At 35.6% G+C, this 9,055-nt stretch overlaps 2 pseudogenes; both read left to right on the top strand.

The window, feature by feature from the left end:
- Positions 1 to 5,049: 5,049 nt before the first annotated feature.
- Positions 5,050 to 5,686, top strand: LOC149163502 (14-3-3 protein 7 pseudogene; annotated as a pseudogene).
- Positions 5,687 to 5,869: 183 nt separating this feature from the next.
- LOC149163501 (elongation factor 1-gamma pseudogene) lies at positions 5,870 to 6,697 on the top strand (annotated as a pseudogene).
- The last annotated feature ends 2,358 nt before the right edge of the window (positions 6,698 to 9,055 follow it).

Here is a 9,055-nt window from a genome sequence, read left to right as displayed (position 1 = left end):
TGTTGTCGAAAGGGCTACTAGTACTAATATTTGTTTGGCTAAATCACCTCCGAACCTGGGTCAGGCCCCAGCAAGCCAGCACAACACTGGAGGAGTAATAACACCAGAGGAGTAATAGCACCAGTGAAGTACTTAGTCAAAATCACCACGATCAAAATAACAACACTAGAGGAGTAACAACACCAGTGAAGTTCTTAGACAAAATTTCCATCATCAGAGTAACAACATCGAAGGAGTAATAACACTAGTGAGGTACCTGCAAGAAAAATATTGATATTGTAGTAATAACATTACATACATATATTTATTTGTTTATTTATATATATATATATATATTTCAAATGAGGGGGTGCAGAGGAGGAATTCCCTGCACTAATAACTTCAAAACCAGAGTTATTAGAGATATATTTAATAATGGAGCTGTCTTGAAGCTGGATGATGATATAATCTGAGGTGATGTCCCTTCACGATCAAAGGAGTATGTGCCTCATCAATTGTGATAAGTCTAACAATCCCATTATTGAACACCATATCAAATTCATATGGTCCCATCCACCTGGAGCAGAGTTTTCCCTTAAAATCCTTGAACCAAAAATCATAGAGTAATGCCCAATCCCCTTTTTGAAACACATTTTTCTTAATGAATTTATTGTGCCATTTGGTTTGGTGCTACTGGATTGCAGCAGTATTCTAGAAAACTACCAAACAAATTTCATCCAACTCATTCAACTGTTCTAGTCGGTGTTTCTGGGCTTTTGAAAGATCTAAACCTACTTCAAGGGCTGTCTTGAGCATATTAATTTCGAATTCCACTGGAAACAAACGGGTTTTCCCATAGACAAGCTCATATGGTGAAAACTCTATTATACTCTGCCATGTTGTTCTATATGCCCACAGTGCCTCAAGAATTTTTTCAGCTAGTCTTTGTAAGAATATTCTCTGGTACCTTGTTTGTGCTTTTGACTTGACCATTCCCTTGAGGGTGAAATGGAGATGTTACCCTATGCTTGATTCCATATTTCTTTCATAAGTATGGCTATCAGATGCGATGTAAACTATGCCCCTCCATTTGAAAGTATGTCTCTAGGAGCTCCATACCGTGCAAGAATTTCTTCAAATAAAAAGTTAGAGACAACCCGTTATGTTTGTTTCACAACAACCTTGGCCTCTACCCACTTTGTTATGTAATCCATGCAAACCATAATGTGAAATCTTTGTTGTGAAGGAAGATTAAATGGCCCAACGAAATTGATAGCCCAGTTTTCAAAGAGTTCAAGAGTTAGTTGGGGCTGTAATGACATTTCATCTGCCCAACTAGGCTGACCCATCCATTGGCAACTATCGCACCCTCTAACATATTTCATTGCATCACGAAAAATAGAAGGCCAATAGTATCCCATGTGTAACACCTTATGACCTGTCCGCTTATCTGCAAAATGTCCCCCACAGGGGCCATCATGAGTAGCTTTCAGAACATCATAGGTGTCATCTCCACTTATGCAGCACCAAATTTTCTTATCAGATCCTGTGTAAAAGAGATATCCCTCTATCCATGAATAACAAACACTGTGATGGATAATACTTCATTGTTCTTTGTAAGACAAGTGTTAAGGTACCTTTCTTGTAGCAAGAAAGTTAGAAATATCTACATACCACGGAGTGTGTGTAGAAATTGCAAAAATATTTTCATCTGGAAAACTATCCTATGTAGGTGTACCTTCATCACTAGTATCCATCCTAGACAAGAAATCTGCAACTATGTTATCTTTCCCTGGTTTTTCTACAATGGTAATATCAAACTCCTGAATTAATGGTAACCATCTTGTAACACAACCATGGGTTATTCGCTTGTTCACCAGATACTTGATAGTTGTATCATTAGCGTGCACAAAAGTAGGATACCATGTGATATATTTCCAAAATTTATTAACAACATAAATGATAGCCAAGAACTGCTTTTCAATTACTTTATAATTTACTTCAACAGGGGTCAAATTCTTGTTGACATAGTAAATTGCATATGGATTCTTGTCCTCCCACTGCCCCAAAACTACCCCTACTATTGTTTGAGAAGCATCAATAGAGATGTGAAATGAGAGTTTCCAGTTAGGACCATGTAATATCGAAGCCTTGCAAACTAGTTCTTCTATTTCTACAAAAGCTACTTCACATTCATCTGTCCACACAAATTCTGCATCTTTAGGTAACACTTGAAAAAGTGGAATGCTATTTTAGAAAAAAATTCTATAGAACATCTATAATAGCCAACATAACCAATAAATTTGTGTACCTGTGTCGGTGTCTTAGTTGTAGGAAATTTTAAGATTACCTCTACCTTTGCAGGATCAACCAATTTATGAATAAAATGGAAAATAAGAAGGTGAAACCCAAATGTATGTATGAAAATGATATGATAAAAGGTTAATGGGATGATGAAATGTAAGGAATAGTGAAGAAAAAGGTGGATGAAAATATGACATTTCTGAGTCCCAACATCCTCCCCAACTGAACTTGTTGCATGTCCTCATGCAACCATGCATGAGTCTCTTTAAGAGCATTTGGCATTTTGAACTTTGGCTTTACATGATGATGTCTTTTAATAATGAATGTTTCCAGGATGTGTGAAAGACATGAGTAACAATTTACATTTTCTTATGGTTGGTTCTTGTGTGACAACCATGAATACAAAGTTGGTTCTTGTGTTAACAACATTCATTTCATTTTCTGTTCTCTTTTCTTCAATAATAATGTAAACACTCACTGGAAATCATAAGCTATCAATGTGCATAAGAAAGCCCCTTTGTAATATTAATGAAGCATGCCAATATTACGTATGAAGCAAAGTGCAACAAAGTATCATTGGAAAATAAATGTTGGTGAATGGTAAATGAAAACAATGGAGTGATAGTGGTGAAGAAATGGAATCATGGAAGTGAATATGTAGTGTGGTGAAGAAATGGAATCATGGAAGTGAATATGTAGTGAATATAGTTCTCCCCCCTCAACTAAATTGGTTGCATGTCCTCATGCAACTTGACATGGCTCATGAAAGGAAATGTAGCATGGTGAGGGAATTTTCCAAAATATTCAAATTAGCATATAAGGAATTGCATGATTAAAGATTAGAAAACAACATACCTCTACCTACCCAATAATGATGAACTATGAAATAGGAATGTAGCTGCTGCTGCTACTAGATCAGGAAAATGTGACTGATGTTGTTGGAACTAGATTCTGGGAGATGAAGGAATCTGAACTGCTGATGCTGAATCATGGAGAAGAGAAACGCTGAAAGTGGAACTGTGGTACTCTCATAGATCAGAATGAATGCTGTGGTAACTGCTGAGGGAGTTGTGCAAAAGTGTATAGTATTCACCCGCTACAAACCCGATGGTACAATTCTAAACATGCGAATGAATGTGTCGATGTCGAGTATGAATAGAAATCATTGGATTACCGGCCATTGATGTATGTCGTTAACCAATGCGAGGCAACTCACCATTGATGTCAATGAGTGCCAAGGTACCCGAGTACATCTTCTGAAGTGCGAATGGATGTGTTGAGGTCGAGCCACTTGCAAGATCTAAAGATCAAGGGAAATTGATGTATTCCCATGATCGTCAGCAAGAGAACTTGCCATTAAGGCATGCAAGCCTCTAGGTACTCAAAAGGAACTCTAGTCTATTTCCCAGATAAGGTGCTAATGTCGATGGGGCAAGACTTGTTGAAAGGTGGACCTTAAGGAATCCCACATCATTCAACGCGAGTTTGTACAAAAAGATTTGGTAGGAATATAAATGGAAAGAACTCACGGACAAGCAGTGTGGATCAGCATGGCGAGGAAAACAAGGCAATGTAATCATGGAAAGGGAATGAGTTTTATTCATCGTTGTAAAACAAGGAGTTGTAATCATGACGCAAAAGGATCGTTGTGGAGTGGAAAATGTCATGATATGTGCAGTGAAGAATTAGCTCCTTCAAGCGTCCAAAAATGGATGTAAGGAAATGCATGGTGTATGAAGATGAACTCTTGCTGTGAAAAATGGATATGGAAATGTCATGCTTTATGGATTTACAATTGGTGGAATTCAAAATCTGCTTCAAAAAGGGAGGTGCAAGGTAGTGGTTGTGGAGTTGGATTTTTCTTTAGAATTTTTCATGAATTGAGTCTTTGGAAGATCAATTGTCGTCAAAATGTAATCTCCTTATGATCACTTGATTATCCTGTAACCTGTAAAAAAACTTGGCAGAAAGAAAACATAAGTGTGTTCAAGAAGAAATGGCCATTTCCTTCATGATTCTTACGCAAAAATTTCATACCAAATAAAACATATTAAGGACAATCAAAGTGTTGAAATTGACTTAATCATGATATGAAAATCAATCCATTCTTAAAATAACCATGAAAAGTAATACTCCCTATTTGTGTCAAATGAAATATGCTTGGCAGAAAGATTGGCATTAGAAAGATCTATTGTGTTCTGCATATTAGTATGTCATATAAAAGTATGCAACAGAAAGCTGTTATGAGTTTAATTCCAACATGAAGCTATCGAAACAATATAATTATCCTCCAAATTTTTGATAAATCGATCCTCAAAATTTGTTTCCAAGTGTTCCATTTTTTTATTTTCAGACCTGCATGAATTTTGTGAGAATTTTTTTTTTTTATATTTTTTTATATTTTTCTTTTTTAAATAAAAAAAACAAAAGAATGAAATTCAATTTTTTTTTTATATGATTGGATTCAAAGAATGTGCCCACACTTCCATTCCATATGGAATTATATATTCCAGTGTAAATCGACCTTTACAACGAATCCTTTCAATAACATTGACCCACATAAATTTACAAGTCTTTATGGCCACGTTTCAACACAATTGAGCTTACCTCCATAAACGCCCTTCAATTTCGATTGCGCCTTCACAATGCTTCCTTCCAAACATACCTTTATGTCGATTTCAGTCTCTTCGTGTATGTTTTCCTTGTGAGTGGTAGCTGCAGTAGCTGTGAGTTTCGATCTCAGTTCGATTAGTTTAGCCAAGGAAAATGAGTTCCGAGAAAGAGAGGGAGAGCCATGTTTTCAGGGCCAAGTTAGCCGAGCAAGCCAAGCGTTACAATGAGATGGTGCAGTCAATGGAGGATGTTGCCAAATTGGATCTAGAGCTGTCTGTAGAGGAAATAAAGTTCCTTTCTGTGGGATATAAGAATGTTATTGGTGCCAGGAGAGCATCATGGCGGATTGAGTAGAAAGAAGAAGCAAAAGGAAAATGAGCAGAACGTGAAAAGGATCAGGGATTACTGTCAAAAGGTGGAGGATGAACTCTGTAGAATCTATAATGACATTCTATCAATTATTGATGATCATCTTCTTCCTTCGTCTACCTCAAGAGAGTCCACAATCTTTTACTATAAGATGAAAGGTGATTACTACCGATATCTTGCAGATTTTAAATCTCGAAATGAAAGGAAGGAGATTACTGATCAATCTTTGAAGGCTTATGAGGCTGCTTCAGGTACTGCAGCTACAGATCTGCTTCCCGCACATCCAATCGGGCTTGGCTTAGCACTAAACTTTTCAGTTTTCTATTATGAAATTCAGAACTCTCCTGAAAGAGCATGTCACTTGGAAAAACAAGTATTTGATGAAACCATTGCAGAGCTTGATACTCTTCCTCTGTACTGAAATCGACTTCAATTGTTTTAAATTCATCAACAGCATTTTTAATCAAACATAATTTCTCAATCGATGCCACTAAAGGAATTGATTCCAGCAACATATAATTCAATACATCTTCAAAATTCAGAGATTAGTTTATTGCGTCCCTCAGACATCAATAATTCTTATGCTCCTGGCTCACCACATTTCTGAGGAAGGAGGCGCTTCTGGCATAGAGTCTCAGACGATTTTCATCTGTTTGATGTGGGCTGAATATTAACTATTCATTAGGTTGCATACACTCAGAGTGGCCTACAAGGCTTTACAATCGGTTTATGAAACTATGGCACTGACTTTACATGCAGGCTATACGAATAAAAATGCCTTTAAAGCACTGATTTCCGCAGAGTATGTTGGTATAAAAGCCAGCTTGGCCCCAAATTTTGAAATGGGGGGGACTAAATCTCCAGAATTCTTAAAATGAATCCTATAGGCAAGGTTACAGTTTTGGAGACACCAAAAGGTGCAATGTTTGAGAGTAATGTGATTGCACGTTATGTTGCACGATTGAAGGGTGACAATTCCCTGTTTGGAACTTCTGTAATTGATTACACCCATGTTGAACAGTGGATAGATTTTTCTACTTTAGAAATTGATATAAATATCACATGGTGGTTCTATCCTCGACTTGGATTAGGAGTGTACTTCCCACCGGCAGAGGAGGCCACCATTGCTGGCCTCAAAAGAAGTTTAATTGCATTGAATTTACACCTGGCTACAAATACCTATCTGGTTGGGCATTCCATAACATTGGCAGACATTATTATGACATGCAACTTGTATTTGGGTTTTACGTCTTGCATGAAAAAAGACTTCACTAAAGAGTTTCCTCATGTTGAGCAGACATCAGTAATTCTTGTAAAACCCAGACTCAATATTGATCTCTTCAAATCAAATTTCAATAACCCTTTATGCAACGATTTTTATAACATATATAATTCCAGAGTTAAAAACAAGAATTGCGCCTCTTTCAACTAGTGATCCACCCATGGTAAGAGAAGCCACACAAATGAACAGAGGAGTCAGTTTTGCACAAAATTTGGTGACTTATGGTGTTGCAGTGTGTTTCGCATTATTATGTGTTTTGTTTGTTGTTGAAATTATTTTTTTTGTTAACAAAAATCTAAAAAAATTTAAGATGATTTTTCGCTCATGCAAATCAATTTTCTAGCAAAAGTATTTTTTTATTTGAAATAAATCAGTAGATTTTCTGATCTTCCAGATCGCATGAAGCGCAGGAAGAGAGCATACTAATCTCTTGATTTTTTTATTTATGCAGGCTAGCGTGGGTGGATAAAACACAATTAAGATCTGCGAAAAAAAAAAAACATAATTAAGATCTGCGACAAAACCTTGCATTATCTACACTCTTTCTGCAATGTCGCGGGGGCGTTTAGACTCTCGGAAGACAAATCTTTCCGATAATCAGGCTCCTAGCTCACCCGTGATACAGAAACAAGACATAGAAATGCAAAGATGAAGCAGTTCTTTTTATTCATGATGATTTATTTTTGGAAAACAAAACTAAAGAATTCTAATGATAATGACTTCTAATGACTTCTAATGATATCTCATTTTTATTTTTTTCTAATCTATTCTACATTAGCTTAAAAGATGTTTTATTTTCTAAGTAAAAGCATTCTTCCAGTGAAGCCATCTACGAACTAAAAATTCGAACATGCTCACATCAAGATTTAAAAATTTTACATTATGTTTTGCAAGTATGTGAGAATCATGTCTTTGAGTTGGTTCAAGGTTATTGTCCTTGCTCTCCAAGAAGTACCTATTCAACATTGTCAAAGCCCTCATACGTAGATGGATTAGTGAGAAATGGGGGATTTAAAATAAAAACTGAATTTAAATTATCTATGTGCGAAAATGAAAAAAAGAATGCTCCAAACTTTGAACTCCTTTACGAACCTGCTGTCACCAAGTTCCACAAATTAGTCCATAAAAACAAATGCATAAAAACAATTACTAAATCCTTCTAGTTGCACTTCCCCAGCAATGGAGCCAAAATGTGTGGTCTAAAATGCGGATGCAAATTAGAGTTTAATTTAGTGTTAACCTAGGAAGGTAAACTTAGAAGTGCTTATCTAAAATATATAGATATAGAAAGATTCCTAATTTGTCCAAGATCTTAAAGTCCCCTTACAAGAACATATTCATTAAGATCTCTTTCAATAACTAATCAAACTTAGATCTAACAATTGTTTGAGATCTATGATTCTCTTACAAGAACATATTCTACAAGATCTCTTCCAACATTAGAACATCTAATAAGAAATTAAAAGTTGAAATAAAATAAACCTAGATCTAATAATTGTTTGAAATCTTACGGTCCTCTTACAAGAACACCTTCAAATAAGAATCTTCCAATATTAGAACATTTAACAAAACTTGAAAGCTGAAATCAAACAAAAACATAAAATAAATTATAAACAAATAAGCATGCAAGTGAGGCCATGGGGGCCCTCCATAACTACACTAGCACACTACTTCATTGGAGACTCAGATGTAAAAGCAAAATTGAAGTATGATCCTTTATTTCAAAATCTTCATTACAAACAAATTCTAAGATTACAAAAAATTCCCGATTACAAATGGAGGAGATTGTACTCCTATTTATACAATGGGATGAGTAACAAACTCATAATGATCATCCACTAATCTACTTTCCCATTATTACAAAATATGATCCCTTTGAATCCTCCACAAATCTCTCACATATCTTGGATAAGATATGCCAATCCAAATCCTCCATGATCTTCTCCTTAGGAATTGGATAAGATATGCCAACCAAATCCTCCATGATTTTCTCCTTAGGAATTGGATAAGATATGCCAACCAAATCCTCCATGATTTTCTCCTTAGGAATTGGATAAGATAATTATCTCCTTAATATGGTGGAGGAGATATTAATTCTTCACATATTTCATACACATCACAAAACTCACATATTCTTGAGATATATATAAAAATATGTATATTTTCTAATATTTAATCATAAATTCACTTGTAATACAAAAATGAATAAAATGGAAAGTAAGAAGGTGAAACCCAAATGTATGTATGAAAATGATATGATAAAAGGTTAATGAGATGATGAAATGTAAGGAATAGTGAAGAAAAAGGTGGATGAAAATATGACATTTCTGAGTCCCAGCAGTCGTCCATGTAAATCTCAACACTATCATTAACTAGATTACAAAAAATTCCTAATATTTCCCTTTGAAAGGTAGTAGGTGCGTTAAAAAGGCTAAATGGAAGGACTTGGTAGGCAAAGTTTCCCTAAGGGCATGTGAAGGCATTTTTATCTTGATCCTCATGAGTTAT

This window comes from Pinus tabuliformis, chromosome 5_1 (genome assembly GCF_031772625.1).
Source record: "Pinus tabuliformis cultivar Carrire ecotype Pingquan chromosome 5_1, CPIR1, whole genome shotgun sequence".
NCBI classification, from domain to species: domain Eukaryota; kingdom Viridiplantae; phylum Streptophyta; class Pinopsida; order Pinales; family Pinaceae; genus Pinus; species Pinus tabuliformis.
The sequence above is the reverse complement of the archived record's forward strand: the minus strand, read 5'-3'. Positions and strand labels throughout refer to the sequence as shown.